Genomic DNA, 18,486 nt, shown 5'->3' on the forward strand with positions numbered 1-18,486 from the left:
AATACATTAATACAGTCTTCAGTGTCATATGATCCTTCAGAAATCATTCTAATATGCTGATTTATTATCAGTGTTAGAATTTTTTTTTGCTGCTTAATATTTTTTTTGGAAACTGATATTTTTTTCAAGATCATTTGATAAATAAAGTTAAAAAGAACAGTGTTTATTTAAAATAATTATTTTTGTTGAACAATATAGGTCTTTATGATCACTTTTTAATATCACAGGTTCCAAAAAAATAAAAAATAAAATAAAATAAAATTACAAATTATGCAGCAAAAACTTTTTCCAATATTGATAATAATTCGGCATATTAGAATGATTTCTGAAGATCATGTGACACTGAAGACTGGAGTAATGATGCTGAAAATACAGCTGCGCATCACAGGAATAAATTATATTTTAAATTATTTTAAAATCATTATTTTAAATTGCAATAATATTTCACAATATTATTGTTTTTACTGTATTTCTGATCAAATAAATGCAGCCTTGATGAGCAGAAGAGAATTCTTTAAAAAACATTACAAATTTTATTGATCCCAAACATTTGAACGACAGTGTATATTAGACTGATTAGTCAACAAGGTTACAGTAATATTTGAACAGAACCTTTCTGTCCATTCAGGTCCAGATTGTTTCACAGATGCAACTGAATATTCAGACGTGCTCGTGGATATCTAGTGTTTCAGACATTTTAAATATATTTACATTTGTATGCAATCTGTTTTTCTTTTTTTTCAGCTTTTATCTGTTAAAAATCATTTTGCATGAATAGATGATTGTTCTTTCCCCACAGCTAACGAATCTGAATCTGGCCAATGGGCTCTTCAGCAGAGTCCTGGGGTCCGGCACAGGCCTGTGAGAGCAGTGCATACAGACGTGACCGCTGAGAACTCTGGGTAAGTGTTCATGCACTCACTCTCACACCCACATACACTGTGATCAGTCTAAACTTTAGGGCCCGTTTCTGCTATATTTCTCACATCTCAGTGGATATGATGGTTTGTTTCAGAGCAGCCTTGTCTCACAATAGTGTCATTATTCAACTGAGTTCAGTTCAGTGTTGTTTCAGTTTATTCAGCAAGAGTGTCAACGTTGCAAAGTGTATCAATTATAAAATGAGTTCAGCTATAAGCAGCTCTGCAGAAGGCAGTTTTATGTAATACATTATGAAAGGTAAGTGACGCATGATTCAAACCCCTAAACTTGCAGAAACCAGCACTCTTTATCTGTGTCTTCACTTCATTCATGCATCTAATAATCCTGCTGCTGTCTGTGTCATTAATGTGAATCAAACGGCAAAAGACAAAAAAAAATAAAAAATCACTCACTGTTCTTGGCTTAATAACTTCGGTAACTTTAAGAATCTGTGTGTGTTTAATTCAGTGAAAACTATGCAGTGTTTTAATTTTACAATCAATTATTAATTTTCTTCAGTATTTATTACTTCTGATAGAAAGACCTAACTGAAAACTGTAAGGTCCAGTTGGGCCTTCAACACATCCAGTGGTGTAGGGATGCGCAGTATACGATTACTGGAAAAATATTTAGATATATTATATTTCAAATGGTACAATATCATGATTTTGCTCATTTCAGTACTTGTTACAAAGCACCATCACGCACCAGTGTATTACCCAAACTGATGCAAAACCAGCAAATGTGACAAAATAGAAGAGAAAGATGAATAATACAAATAAATCTGACTCTACACACCCTAAAGTAATTAATAAAGAGGGCAGTAGAAGTGAAATTTGACATTACAGATGAAAAAGGTAAACCGAAAGAGCTTACTGTACCAGTCAGTGAACATTGCTATAAATCATTGCCTTGGGAGGAGACACATACAAATTTGAAAAGCATTTGTTGCTTTTTCATGATTAATTGCTCATGGTCACGAGCCTGCCCATCTGAAATTAGAAAATTATTACTATTAGTTTAGTATTAATGTTAGTCCATGCTTGAAATCATTTGAATAGTAGTTCTGTTAAGACCTACCATCTTCCACATGGAGGCTTGACCTAACAAACTGGAATTTGCATTAATCGAGATCATAGATCTGGAGAGTTGGTGGAGACCTGGGCAATAAGACCACTGTACCAGACACACTGAGACTTTTCATATGATACCAAACATCAGTGTTTCCCATACATTGATTTATATGTGGCGGCTCACCGCAATATCAACACTGACCGCCACAAATAGATTTCCAGAAAGCTTTGACTTCATTGAATAAACATGAGCACTGTACGTTTTGAAATCAAAACGCGGAAAAGGTGTTTTTATATGAATGTATCTTTGAAGAGAACCGACTGTATTCAGAAAAGCTTTAATGTCATTTTCATTTCATCTTCTTGCCTGTAATGACTGATAAAGTAGCAGGTACCACCACACATAGAGTGGAAGTCTGTGGGAAACACTGAACATGTATAGTAACTTATTGTTCACATTAAACAGCATATACTGTACATTTTGAGAGAGAAGACATCTTTGCACCCACTTTACAAGTCTTAAAGCACTCTTTATGTCATTTAAATCCCTAATTCACATGTATTAGTTGTTACAAGTGAACCCAGTGAAGCATTTACAATGAGAAATCAAACATTTTGCGAGCGACTGATTCAAAGAATGTGCATACTGTTGATTTATGTTATTAAACTAAGAAAGAACAGACAAGTGACCAGTGTAAAGTGGATTAACAAAACCTTCCACAAAACTTCCATGTACACAAATAGGTGTCAGTATAATGTCCAAGATCACTGGGATGAAGAAGAGCCAGCCAAACATAAGCAAACAATCTGGAGCTGTTCATATGCCTATACAATATCCACAGCGTAAGACTAAAGTGGTGCATTTAGAAAAGGCCACAATATTCCTCCAGTTTTTCAGTCAGTAGTCAGTCTGTTTATATTTTTTTCCCTAAAGATGCAGAAGACCCGCAGTCTTAAGTGTTTTGTTAAAACTTACAGGCCAGTTAAATGGTCTCTAAAGAATCTTTTAAGAGAGCCGAGAGTCTAAAATTTGGTGTAAAACTAATTTTTATCGAAGCATTTCCAAACTATGAGTGTTTAGTGTGTGTTCTAGAGCGGTGTTCCTAAATTCAGTCCACTGTTTGGCTTGCCCTCTGTGTGAGAGCACATACGTGTTAAGCTTGGCAGAGAGTTTGATCCTGCGGTAGAACAAATCATAGGTCCTGACCTCTACTATCTCGGCAGGACAAACGTCACGCGACTGCCTAGCATGAAGCGTGTTTCTCCAGGCCTCGCAGTGGAAGGGTTAAGTACACGCCGTTACACTCCTGTATTTTTACAGTGATATGCGAGTGACACTGTCTCAGACACTTTGGCCTGATCTCCCCCCACTGTTTTTCCAGTCCAGCCCTTCCTTATGTATGGAACTGTCAGGGAATTCCGGGAATGTCTGGCTTTTTCCCTTTTTAAAATGTTTTTATTTCCACAAAAGAAAGCGCAGCCATTATATAGAATCCGTAAGAGTCGCCTGCGTGTGGTTTTATGGTGATATCTAAAGCAGACGGTCACTTTTACCAGCGTTCTGCTTCTGATGGCTGCGTTTGTTTTATCACTGCTTTGATTCAATATGTCAGAGCTCATACTTAAGAGCGGAGCTCATCTCTAAGATTAGGACTTTTTCCATTACATTGACTGTATAAAGCAGTGGAGGGTGGAAAAGACGTTAAACAAGGATTCAACTGTATCAGTCCTTTCCACCGAGATTAATTGTCAATTAATCATAATAGTGTTGGGGGAGAACGGTTAGAAAATGCTTTTTTTTTTCCCCATGAGATTCTGCACGTCTGCCTTTTGTTTGCAGCGGAAGATTTCATTCCTGGTCAAAACGTGGCATCCCATTTGTTAGGCATCTGGCTGGAACTTTCCACTGGCTACTGTGTGCTACGCACCAAATTACACAAAAACCCGAAGCAAATTCCTCTTCACCTCGTACTTGGCCTACAAATTGTGGAGAATCTGAAACAAATGCTTGTTTAATAATGCATTATAATATCTCTTGATACACTGTTCACCCCTTTATTTTTATTTTTTATTTTTTGCTGTCTTTAATGTTTGGGGGCTTTTTTGAGCACCTCCTCTGCATCCAAGATTTTGGGGCCAGTGGTCTGTGCCAAACATGCTGAAGCCGTTAAGTGCGCTGTTGTCGAAGCCAAGGGGGTTAGGCGTAATGGCTTTCAAAGAGAAGCAGGGAGCTTTGAAGTTGTGCTCGCCAGGAACTGCCAGGTATGCTGGATCAGCACTTCCAAGCCATTGTCCTCCTCCACCAGCTTTTCCCTCACTGCACTGCAACGTTTAGTCTAATGCTAATGAAGAATGGCCATTTGCTAACCAAACCCTGCAGCTGAGCGCACGGCCCAAGCTCGAGCGTTGGGTTGTTATTTTTCACTTTAAGTATGTGGCAGCGCTGTCGCAAGCCTGAAATATTTGGGTGATTTTAGTTCCACTTGGACGACTGTCTCAGCTGCCTCTCTTCTTGGCGTCGATCGAGATTCATTTCCAGTAAGTTATTGGTACCACTTTCAGATGATGATAATAATAGACGTGGTTTAGCATGGTAATGGAATGTCATAATTATTGAATATTTAGGTTTTGGATTGTGTCACAGGCTGGAAGAATGTGGCGTCCCACCGAGCGGATAGTGCTGAATCGACTCTCGGCTTTACCTTGGCTCCTCATCCCGACCATAGTATTCCAGGAGTACTCCTACTGACGGCCTTTACACTTTTGCACACAGTCCTACTGTATATATGAACAGCTGCAGAAGTTTATGAGGATCAGAATCGCTCAATTTCAGGGCCAGGAAGGGACGACCGGTTCATGTACTGCCTCTAGTGATGATACAGTGGTATTGCAAAAATGCTTGTTTGAAATTAATACTTTTATTTTAATGGAAAATAGTTTTATTTTAAAGAAAATTATTTGTGAATTATGATGGCAGTAACAGGGATCCAGGGATGGTGTATTTTTGTAAGCCAAAACCCGGAAATAAGTCCTCATTTTAGTCCTGAAGTCAAAGGGTTTTGGTTAAATGCCTGAAATATTTTACTTAAAGCTTTACTTGTCTTAAAAAGGCGGTTGCTAATAAGTTTCTAAATGGAACTACAGAGGTTGTCGGGAACATTAAATGTCATCACAGTGAACTGGTTAACTCATCTACTCACTAGTTGCTTTCACAGCATCATTGTGTTTTTAATGATATAGTTCATTTATTGCCTATACTTAGCTTTTTACTTCTGCCAGTTGTATTGAGGCTTGAAAATGTATAGAGTTGTAAGATTTATAACCTTTCGTTGGTCGCAAAGCTTATTTTCTGCAATATTCCAAAAGCCAATGGAAAAATCCTTGTGGGTTTTTGTAGAGGGAACCAGAGTGATACAAACTTACAGGTTGACCTACAAAAACACATCATTGCTGACGTGCTCAATGCAGCATTATCATCTTCAATATAATTCATCACATGCTATCATTAGTGTTCTGTTGTCCTCCCCCTGCCCAGCTGACCCTATCCTGGATCTGGGAAATGATGATTTAAGGGATCCTGTATCCAGCTCCCCTTCTCACGTCTGGAGCCAGAGATGTGTCCTCCATAACCACTCCTGAGGAATTCTGTCCACTGACTCAGCATCTCTTAGCCTCGCTCTCCTCCCTTACAGTAGTAGAAACATTGAGACACTGTTCAATTTAAATCTAATTTTCCCTGATCTTTTGACATGTAAGAGGTTATTGTGCTTTAAATAATTACTGTACGTTTTAAACCTAAAAACTTCCATGTTAGTCCAAAAATAGCTTTAATTGAAAGCAAACTTGCCCTTCTTTATCTTTATTACATTATAGAGCTGTGTTCCTGTGGCTCAGTGGTAGAGCATTGCATTAGCAGTGCAAAAGGTTGTAAGTTCGATTCCCAGGGAACACATGTTAGGTAAAAAAAAATGTTAGCCTGAATGCACTGTAAGTTGCTTTGGATAAAAGCGTCTGCTCAATGCATAAAGGTAAATGTTATGGAGATGAATACATCTTTAGCTCCGCCCACTTGTGCCTTATTTGGACACACTGACAGAAGTTCTACAGCAGATCACTGGAATAAAAATGCCATTACTTTCCAAAGTATTCTAATGTTAGGAAAGTGCCTGTTCATTTTCAGCTATGTGAATGTGTCCGTTGAGCATTATTTGTTAGTTTGGTATGTTTAATAAACCAGATAAACCAGTCACTCTTTTACACGGTCTTTGTAAACTTTTGTGGAAAGATATGAACCCAATAGTAATGCCCCAGCTTATACTGTAAGTAACCAGGGTTGGAAATTAATAGGGGCTTGGGGCAAAGATACCATCAGAATAAACAAAAATGCCCCCAAATTCAAGATAAGGGTGCAAAAATGCCCCTGCACAATTAAACTAGATCTGTTATGGCAGTTACGATTAAAGTGAAATATGAAAAGAATGAAAAGTGTCGACTGCGGCGTTACATTAACAGTAGATTTGCTCAGGTTTCTTTTAACGCTTGGTCTGCAGTGTTGAGCATTATAGCCAATCGCATATTTCTGTTGAGCTTATGAATGCAATGACGAATTCGTAACTGCAGAGAACATTGTGAGTTGTTCAGTGTGATGTAAGAAAAAGATAGATTTTGGAGTGTTTGAGTTTTAACGAAAGTGCACAACTCACATTAAACTATTTAATGTGTAAAGTAGTAAATATATAAAAAAAAAATGCCCTTACAAATGTAAAAAAAAAAAAAAAAAAAAGACCCTGGAAATCAAATCAAAAAGTTAATTTCTGACCCTGTAGGTAATATGTTAATTCTAATCTGTAATCATTGATTATTTTAATATATAGGCTAAGGACTCCTTTACAGTCAGATGCTCTCTGAAGCAAAAAAAAAAAATCCTTTCAAATCAGATTATTGTATTAAATTGCCATGTTTTACAGTCGCAAGGGGGCTTGATGGTTTTGTTTTGCTGACAATGGTTTTATACAGGCTTCTCATAACAAATTCACAAACGTCAAATAAATAGATAAATAAATGGTGCATGTTGCAATCATTCCAAAAAGGGCTTCATAAGTGACTAAAACTCAGCAGCGCATGCAGAGATTTGTTTGTGTGAATCAGACTGTGAACCCGAGTCGCTCTGATTCTGTTCGCTTTGTTACCCAGTCCTGCTTGAATGTGGTGCCAGTTAGGAGCAATGTGTCGATAATGGTTGTAAGTGCAGATAGGAGAGATGGTTTGAAAAAGATTGGATTGCTTATGGTTGTTGCTACATACATTAAAAAGTGACAGAGTTGTCAGCTATTGTGGGCGCCAGCCAGACCATCACCAAACCAGTCCAGATCAGCTTGGAAGTTCATGCAGATGTAGACTGGTCTTTCAGCAGGGATAACAGCAGTCTTTTATGCCACATGCAGGAATCCTTGGACGACCCCTTGAGTAGCGCTGTAGTGTGTATAGTGTATCTGCTGTTCTGACAGTAGAGTTGAGTTAGAATACATGACACTTAAGGAACCAGGAGCCAATCATCATGACACTCAGCACCTCCGACACCATCTGTAACTATTACCCCTGACCATCCCATATTTTATTTTCTTATTCTTATTCTCTCATTTTCTTTTAAGCTGTACATCGTAATGGAATCAGCAGGATTCAGAAACAGAGGAATGTGAATAAACTGAACTTGATACCTTCGAGGCGTCATATGTTACTGCTGAAACAGAGGTTTCTTACAAACATGCCTAATTTAAGAGGTCGCCGGACTAAAAATAGTTGTAAGGGATACATTGATGCCCTCATTTTAATAAAGGCTATTCATTCACCTTAATTGGACCCAGATGGCTTGGGCTTCACAGGACTTTCCTCTGGTTGGCGAGTGAGAAATTCCTCCCCGGGATAACAGTGTTGTGTTAACGAGTCAACGCGGACGCCGAGGGCACGGCACACTGGAGCCGAGCTCAAACTGCAGTCATGCATCATCAACAACATATAGCTCAATGCACTTATTGCACTTTTTTCTGGAATGCTGCATTATGTTGCAACAAAATGTTACTTTTTTGCACTGGTAGGGTTTATTATTAGTAGTAGTGGTTGTTCTCAGTAGATTGGAACTGTGTCTAACAGACAGTTGCTTGCATTGTTGTGTTGTTTTCCATATCAGCATGTGAGAAAGTTAGCACATGCATTCATCTGACAATAACAGTGTCCTCCGCTTCCCCACCACTGGTATTCTGGCAGTTCTCTCTTATTGTTTATTGTGGGAAGCATGTTTGCTCTACTGGTAAACATCTTCAGTACCTGCGGTTCTGCGATTAAACTGAGGCTGTGAGGCTGTTATTGAAGCGGATGATGAAATGCCAAAGGTCTGTTTCGAAGTTCACATGGAGGTTTGCGCTCTAGATGTGGTGAGGTGGCGGTCTTTGAGGTTGTGTCATGGGTCACCAATTGTTTTTCCAACGCACAAACCGTTATGAGAAATGAGAATTGCATGGGTGGATGGTTCTTTTCACATGACTCTGTGATCCCAAGTGTCTTTGGCTCTGCTGTTCTCATGTAGCCTATTGCACAAGAACTGCTTTTACTGATGTTTACAGAGTTTTTCCAGAATAATTCACTTCTGTATTTATATTAATGTGTATTCATTTAGCAGATGCTTGTATTCAAGGTGATTATGCACGAGTAATGCAGCCACATAGGCAATTCACACTGTGGAGAACTGTTCCAGAATTGCTTAGAAAGGTACAAAAATATGTTTGTTTTTGAGTCTGATGATGTTTTACTAATGTATATTTCTGTATGAAGTACTTTCCATGTCAAACCCTTAGGGCAGGGCTTCAGCATGTACGGCAAATGGAAAAACTGCTTGGTGGATGTGTGCTGAGCCAGGATATTCTGTCTGTGAAAAGCTACAGATGTCTTAAGATAACAGTTATATGATAACTCATAATATTTGGTCACTAAATCAATGGGTTTAGATTTCATGCTTTGTTTTTTCATTAAAGGGATATTCCACCCCAAAATGAAAATTTTGTCATTAATCACTTACCCCCATGTTGTTCCAAACCTATAAAAGCTTTGTTCGTCTTCGGAACACAATTTAAGATATTTTGGATGAAAACCGGGAGGCCTGTGACTGTCCCATAGACGGCCAAATAAATAACAGTGTCAAAGTCCAGGAAAGTATGAAAGACATTAAGTGATTTATGACAAAAATTTCATTTTGGGGTGGAGTATCCCTTCAAGAAATTTGGTTATAGTCTTTGCATAATAAATACATTGGATGAGAACTGGTTTGTTTAGTAGCATATCATTTTTGTGGGCCAAAAGTTTGGTGTTTTGTATGGCATTTGTTGCCGAAGTCTCATCTGCATTCATGCAAGGTGCTTGAGATCTCAAATGATGCTCTTGGCATCAGCTGACAGCGTTTTTCAGTAAACAGGTTTGCTCTTGCGTCAGGCCTGCTGGGACACTGAAATGCTTCTCGACTAGTGTTTTGATGTTGTTGTTTGTCTTCAGTCTCAGGGTTGTGTGTGAAGCTGAGTCTGTGTGTTGACGGTGATCCGCTTAGCGCTCAGAAGGGGAACTACCAGCTTTCTGTGTTTTTAAGACCACACAGGGCTCAATATTAACTGCACAGGCTAGTATCCCTTACCAAAAAGTAGTATACTTCAAGTTTATTTCATTAAGTATACTTAAGTAAAGTTCAAGTATATTTAGACTTTTTGTAAGTATAAGTGAAGTATACTTAAATGTCATTTTAAGTATATTTCTGAGAAGTACATAAAGCCCATTTCTGAGAAGTACATAAAAAGTAAACTAAAAGCATCCTTTCCTATTTTTAGTTTAAAAGAAGTATACTAATAGCACACTTGAATAAACTTCTTTTTCATAAGGGATGCTAGAGAGTTACTTGCCCTGTGCCCATTTTAATATTTTCTTTGGCAGATAACTTTACTATGGTGACACATATACATAACGTATTTTCCAGAAAAGATAAGATAAGTTGCACCGGGTCAAAATTCAATGTTGAGGAAAAACAACAACAACAACAAAAAACTACACAGATAAGGTGTATAATAATTACATTCAGAAACAATGTTAAATAAAACAATATAAACACTATAAACATGTATTTTATTTTAGGGTTGCAAAAAGGTGGAAAATTTCCAGTAAATTTCAGAAACATTCCAGAAATTTTTGAAACTTCCCAGGATTTTTTAATATTCAAGGGATTTTTGGAAAGTTTCCGGAAATTTACCGGAAATTGTCCACCCCTTTGCAACCCTAGCTCCCATCACTCCACAACAAATCCTTTAAATTTAAAGTATACAGAACAGAAATAACAAGAATAAGTATAAACAACCATAAATTATTGTGGCATTCATTATAAACATTTATTATAAACACCCGGCCTAAACCAAATTATTTAAAAGCAAAACAAACTACTGGCATGTCAACAATTCCAGCGACCAACATATTTTTGTTTAATAACAAAATAAAAGAAGTCAATTTAGAAAAGAAGCATTATTACCACCCTAATAAAAAATAAATAAAAAAAAACAAAAAAAATACAACACACTACTTCTAACACAAATTACTTTACTTACGCTTAGTGTTATCACTTGAAAAAATATCCTCCAATAAAAAAAATAAAAAATAAAACCTTTCCACATTATAGAACAGTTTTTAAATTATTTTCTCTTTTATTTTATTATTATTTTGTATCTGTATTGCCTCACTTGTTTTTGTTCTACAATGTATTTTTGTTAATGTAAGTTTTAAATAAAATAAAAAAAAATACTGCCATTTAGGAAATACACTATACAGATATACTTGGGAATGTGTGCACTTGTGCATGTTTTGTGTGCTTAAAGGGATAGTTCACCCAAAAATGAAAATTACCCCATGATTTACTCACCCTCAAGCCATCCTAGGTGTAAAAAACTTGCATGCATTATTAATAAACATGTAACCACTGACCCTCATGTTGAACCTGGTCCCATTAAAGCGTGCATAAGTGTGCGATATGCTATTCTGAACCTTCTTTATAAGAAATAAAGGCCCCAGAATACTGAATGACTCTTGTGACTCTCATTATAATATTCCAGTTCCTCCAGTGGAGTTTAGTCTGTATGAAACATGTGTTTTACTCTCAGCTGTGCATCAGATCCAGTAAACATTGTGTCTTCTGTGCCGCCCGTTAACATGACTGCATGCACATTTACAATAGTGTCGCAATCCAGCTACGCTGATGTCACTGTTCTGTGCTGACGTTCTTCTCTAATTAATGTGATTGGAGATTTGTGTTTCTTGGCGCGAGTCGATTGTGTTCAGCGGGGGATTATGGGAAAACAATCCCCACCCCCACAGTCTTTTCTGGATGGAGATCTCCTCCCTGGTACTGTGAAGCAATCAGTCCACCGTCTCCAGAGGTCTTCATTAAGCCACGGGACTCTCGGAGGAGACATCCGTCAGAGGCCCTCAACTCACACTGCATTACAGTAAACGTGCTGTGAAATGAATGTAATGGTCGCTCAGGAGTGTGTGTTTGTGTGTGTGTGTGCTGTTTGTGAGTCAGCGCTGTATCAGTGGATCCTCCCTAAACCTCCCCATGAAGCACTGCTCTTCTTCTGAGACTCGACCAAGCACACATTCATTATTACAGCCACATACAAACATGTTTTCATCCGGAGGGTACAGTTCATCCATTAACACTGATCTCACACCACAAATAAATGACAGGTCGCAGTCTCCATGATTCAAAAGTTTGAAAGAAGTTCATGCTTTTATGACGCAAGGATGCAATAAATTAATCGAAAGTGTCAGTAAAGACATTTATAATGTTACAAAAGATTTCTGTTTCAAATAAATGCTGTTTTACAAAAATATTCGGCGGCACAGCTGTTTTCAACATTAATAATAATCAGAAATGTTTCTTGAGCAGTAAATCATCATATTAGAATGATTTCTGGAAATCATGTGACACTGAAGACTGGAGTAATGATGCTGAAAATACAGCTGTGCATCACAGAAATAAATTACAGTTTAACACATATTCACACAGAAAACAGCTGTTTTAAATTGTAATAATATTTCACATTTTTACAGTATTTTTGATCAAATAAAGCAGCCTTGGTGAGGAGAAGAGACTTCTTAAAAAAAAAAAAAAAAAATTATTCCAAACTTATGTATTAATATTATATCAAATGTATTTCACGACTATGACCTGTAAGTAAATTTTAGTCACTGAAAAGCTAATAAATTTAATGACAACAATTAGATTTGGCTTTTGTAGTGTCTCCTCTTTGCCAGTTTGGTTTGAGTCATCATGTTTTTAGATGACTGTCGTCCTGATCAGTGTTTTAATCGCTTGTTTATACCCTCACATGCCAGCTCTCTAAGCTTTCATATCCATCCGGAAGAGCGTTTTAACATGACCTCTCAGTTGCTTCTGTGTGTTGAGTTGCTTTGGTGAGGAGATCCGTGCAGAGATGGAGAGCCAGCAGGCGAAGCGGTGTGAGTGCGGAGCGTGTTTCTGGGCCGCTGTGTTCTGTATTGGTACAGACTCCGCGGCTCCTCTGCTGTTTTGGCCCGTGGCCACCTGGCAGCTTTAGAAAGGTGCCCTTTCCTGGCCTGCAACTCAGAACCGCCAGCCGGTGAGTCCCGTCCACTCATTCATCAGACGCCAGGGGCCTCACAACTCCCTCGCGGCAGCGGCTATGTGAGAAGACCGAGACGGAAAGAATGCTTTCTCCTCCCCTTCGAATCAATGAAAGGTAGCCATTAAATCGCATGTCAGTATGGAAAATATGTTTACCGAGTCCAAGCTCTCGCTCAGATGAAAACTTGTCTAAACAAGAATGAAATGTGAAGAATTCCTGTGTTTTGGTATGTCCGATTATAAAGTATTTAGTGGCTGTTATGATAAGCCGTGTCATTTCTTTCTTCCATGAGAGTGAATGAACTGGCTTTTGGATGCTGTTGAGCTTGACCTCGAATGACTCGAAGGAAAAATGCTGCTTTTAATAAAGACTGAGATAAGGTCGCTCCTTCACAGAACCATTCAACACAGTTGTTTTATTCCAAGCCTCCTCTGCTGGAAGATATCACTGAAACCTGAAATAGACAAAGAGTTTTAGCACTTAAGATTCAAACAAACATTACAATGATAAGCAAAAATGTTATTTCAGACTATACTATGGGACTATGAGACTATGTCTTTGAGACTGTTTAGGTGTACACTAATATATATTAATATTGCATATTAAAGAAATATTTCACCAATAAAAAAATAAAATAAATACATTTGCTAAAAAATTTACTCACCCTCAGGCCACCCAAGATTAGGATGAGTTTGTTTCTTCATCAGATTTGTAGAAATGTGGCATTGCATCAGTGTCTCATCAATGGATGCTCTGCAGTGAATGGGTGCCGTCAGAATGAGAGTCCAAACAGCTGATAAAAACATCACAATAATCCACAAGCAATCCAGTCCATCAGTGAACATCTGGAGAAGACAAAAAAAGTGTGTTTGTTAAAACAAATCCTGACATTAAAACGTTCTTACCAAAATATGAGTTCATAATCCAATAACCTCTCACATCAAAATCTACCAGGTTCTGGTCTGAATCAGGAGAGAAATCTGCACAGATCAAGCACTGTTTAAACAGCTCGAAACAAATGTGAGAGACAACAGGAGTTATTATGGACCCACATTTTACCTCTCCAGATACAAAAAAATTTTAGTTAAAAACGTTTTAATGCAAGATTATTTTGTCCAGAAACTAAAAAACAAACAAACAAAAAAAACGTCTTCACCAGCATCTTCATCCCTTTGTCTTCTCCAGATGTTAACTGATGGACTGGAGTGCTGTGGATTACTTGTGGATTATTGTGATGTTTTTATCAGCTGTTTGGACTCTCATTCTGTCGGCACACACCCTCACACCTGCTGCTTCAGCACGACCTCACGACCCTCACCCCCAAACCTCCCAGCAGCGTGCCGAGAGACCGACGCGTGCGCAAGACTATTACATACTCTCTGCACAAGTCAGACTCAGTGCGTTTGTCTTTCTCAAGTTGGTTGTGCATCATTAGCAGGTGTAAGTGTGGACTGAAGTGCCACAGTGGGTATCGTAAAATAATCACCCCCTTTAAAATAATCACATTTTGTTGCTTTGAAGCCTGAAATACAGACGGACAGTTTTTGCTTTATCCAGCTGTATTTACTCAGTGCAACTTTTAACATCCAAGTGAAAGATAAAACACCAACATGTCAGAAAAAAACAAAAAAAAAACAAAACAGAATCACTGAGTTGGAAAAAGGATCACCCCCTCCTAAAAATGACTTGTAATCTCAATCAGGAGTAGCTCATCAGCTTCTCAGTGGCACACAAAGCCATTGACTTTCCCCTGTGATCAGCTGTGCTCATGTTGATCAGCTCTGCATGAAAAGAGCTTTCCTGGAGCATTTCAGTCCTTGGTAGAGCAACTACAGTCAAGGTAGAGAAAGAGAATGATGTTCACCAAATGAATCGCTGTAGAAATCAAATACTTTAATGACTGCAGATGAAATGGCTCAACGTGGGAGCCAACGCAAACACAATGACATGTGAAATAAAACCTCATCGTGTTTGAAAGAAGAGTGGCTTGATTAACTGGTGGAAAAAAAGTGGATGATGAGCACAGAATGGTAACAAAACTCTGAGACACTTACAAACATGTACAGTCACAAACAGGTGCAAAATCCAAAACATACTGCATGTTTATATAAAAATAAAAAAATAAAAATTCACATTTTTATATATATATATATATATATCTATTCTATTTTATATATATATATATATATAGTTTACCGATCTCAGTTTAAATGCTTCAGTTTCTGTTCTATTCTATTCTATTCTATTCTATTCTATTCTATTCTATTCTATTCTATTCTATCAATTTAAATGCTTCAGTTTGTTATATTATATCATATTATATTATATTATAATACATAATATTATATTATTTTATATAAACCTAATAAATAATTGACCTCAAAAGGGAATTAATTACCAATTAATTTTGTTCATATTATATTATATTATAATACATAATATTATATTATTTTACATTATTACAAATAATTTGAACTGTTTTGATTTTTTTTTTCTTGCCAACACAGCAGTGTAAAAAAAGTTTAACCAAAAAACCTAAAATATTCACTAACAAACATCAAGGATCAAAAAAAAAAAAAAAATTAAAAAAAAAAATTACACACATTGTGTGTGTGTGTGTGTGTGTGTGTGTGTGTGTGTGTGTGTGTGTGTGTGTGTGTGTGTGTGTGTGTGGCATAAAGAATGTTTTTGCTCAAGTGGCTGAAATGTCCACCCAAAAGAGAAAAGTTTTGCTCAGAAAGAAAAAAATAATAATAAATTAGAGGGAACATTGGTCACGACTGAACTTTGCTAAAACACACCTTGAAGATTCTGAGGCAGATGAGGCTAAAACTGAATTATTTGGCCTCATAGACAAAGGATATGTCTGGGGGAGATCCAATCCCAGACTGAAACCCCACTGAAAATCTGTGAAAGGACTTGAAGAGTCCACAAACACTCACCATCAGACTGAACTGAACTTGAGCAGTTCTGCAAAGAAGAGCGGGCAAATACTGCAAAGTCTAGATGTGCAAAGTTAGTAGAGACAAATCCCAACAGACTAAAGGCTGGAATTAAAGCAAAAGGTGCTTCAACAAAATACTGACACAAGGGACTGATGCTTTTTCCAACTCAGCGATTCTGTTTTGTTTTGTTTTTTGCTGACATGTTGGTGTTTTATCTTTCACTTGGATGTTATAAGTTGCACTCAATAAATACAGCAGGATAACACAAAAACCGTGTCCCTCTTCATTTCAGGCTGTGATTATTTTAAAGGGGGATGATTCTTTTGTAAACCCACTGTGTTTAGAGAGGATGCATCATCACATAAAAATATCAATATCAGCTAGTAATTTTATTATGAAAATGTATGCATAAAATAATCGTTGAAGTTAAAAAATGAACAGACATCTCATTCAAACAGGAGTAATGACCGGGATATAGATACATAATCTGGAGTTATTTCTCATAAATAAAGGCAAATCTAAATTAGACATTTGTTATTTTAGGTTTCAGTGGGTTAAATTAAACGTTGTTTAAGATGGATCATTTTGTAATAGTTAATAAATGATACACAAAAACATAGTCTGATAATTAGCAGTTTGTCTATTAAATGGTAAATGATGGATATCAAATACATATTGAAAACATTGCTATTAGTATTGGCAGTACCATCCTTGATAGGCCATAAGAAGATGTACATAAACTGTACTTCTTTTATCTCGATTCTTCTTTGGGGATTCATGTGTAATTATTTTTATAACAAATTTTAATATCAGGTGTGATTCACTGAACTGTGCAATCGATTATACTTCTGTTCAAAAGTTTTTTTGAGATTTTTGAAAGAGTCTCATCAAAAAAAAAATAAAATAAAATTTGATCAAATAAATACAGCCTTGGTGAGATTTATATATATATATATATATATATATATATATATATATATATATATATATATATATATATATATATATATATATATATATATATATATATTAATTGTAAATATTTTTACAATTTACAATAGCTGTTTTTTATGTTAATAAATGTTCAAATGTAATTTAATTCTGTGATGTGCAGCTGTATTTTCAGCATCATTACTCCAGTCTTCAGTGTCACATGATCTTCAGAAATCATTCTAATATGATGATTTGCTGCTCAAGAAACATTTCTGATTATTATCAATGTTGAAAACATTTGTGCTGCACAATATTTTTGTGGAAACTGTGATACATTTTATTTTTCAGGATACACAGATGAACAGAAAGTTCAAAAGAATAGCATTTAATTGAAAATCTTTAGTAACATTATAAATGGTTTTGCTGTCACTTTTGATCAATTAAATACTTCCTTTTCTGAGTAAAAGTATTAATTCCTTTAAAAAAAAAAAAAAAATGACCCAAAACCACCCAAAACCATTCAAATGAAAAAAATAAAAATAAATAATAAAATAATATAAAAATTATTAATCAATGCATAGTCCAACAGTAATGGCATATTTTTGGCTGCCTTTACTGTCATAAACAAACACTTTCATTATCGTCGATATTTCAAGGTTTAATCTGAACAGTTTTCTGTCCTCACTCATGGTAAGACAGAGATGTTTGACCGGACACTGACTCGTCCGCTCGTCCACTGCTGTTTTGAATTTCAAGACAAAATAAAAACTTTTCAGGAATGTTTAGAGTTCAGAAATGAACAAAAGCAAAAATGTAGTATTTGTTTCCAGAGTGCGTCAGGTTTTCAGTGTCTGACGCTATTGATGTGTTCAGTTCTCAGCTGAGGTTTGCATTAGTGTTGGTTGTGTAGAAGAACACTTTAAGAATGTTGCATTAATTGTCATCATCCGCACACACGCATACGCACGCCACAGGCCTCTGCCTATTAAGTAAACAGTGTGACGGGGCGGCTGGGCCGTGTTTATGCGTGCTGTGGAAACCTGATTTTGTTTTGAGATTTGCAGACAGAATGGTGGGAGGTGAGCTGCGGCTCTCGGACCACAGACCGCTCTTATGTTTCCCACGCTGCACTGCACATTTGGCCCAATTACACAGCATTAGCAGAGCTCTGAGATATCAGCGGACGCTTTACTAACAGCATGTGGCCCACCATGGTGAAGCCCTGATTGATGTGGTGGAGGGATGCAAATAGTTTTTCTCCTAAAACAATTACACATGATTTTGTTAAAGATTACATTAATGTTTCCGATCATTAAAAGTGATTTAGTTAAAAATATAGCCTGAAGAAAGAAATGCAGATAAACCACAGAAAAATGACTCAGTGTGTCCAGATTGCACTGGGACTGGGCAATACAACTAAAAGACAGAAACGATGTTTGTTAGGTTTCAAAATATGAAGCAATGAATGATGACTAGCTTTGTGGTTGTCAAACATTATGTTGTTAACTTGATTCTGTACACCAGCAGTTATTCTGCTGGACTTCATACATCCACTAAAAGCCACAAACAGACAGAATTGTTAAAATGATTGAGATGTGGCTCTGAAAAGTGAAGTTTCTGAAAAGCTCCAGCATCATTTATTTGCAGATGCCACTTGGTTGTAAATGCATATAAAGGAAGATACATGGCAGTGAATGGGAGAGCACCACAAATATATTTTTTGCATTCCCAATTGCTCAAATAGCAAAAGAAAAACTCCACAATAGTGTTTTCATGACTCAATAAAAGGAAAAAACTGAGAGAGACTGATAATGACAGTCAGAAGAGAGAACAATGTTAAATTTAATGACGCTGCATTAGAAACACCCTCACATTAGCTTTAACTGTTTTTTTTGTTTGTTTGTTTTTTTTTGTTTTTTGTTTTTT

This window comes from Cyprinus carpio, chromosome A17, assembly GCF_018340385.1.
Source record: "Cyprinus carpio isolate SPL01 chromosome A17, ASM1834038v1, whole genome shotgun sequence".
Taxonomy (NCBI): domain Eukaryota; kingdom Metazoa; phylum Chordata; class Actinopteri; order Cypriniformes; family Cyprinidae; genus Cyprinus; species Cyprinus carpio.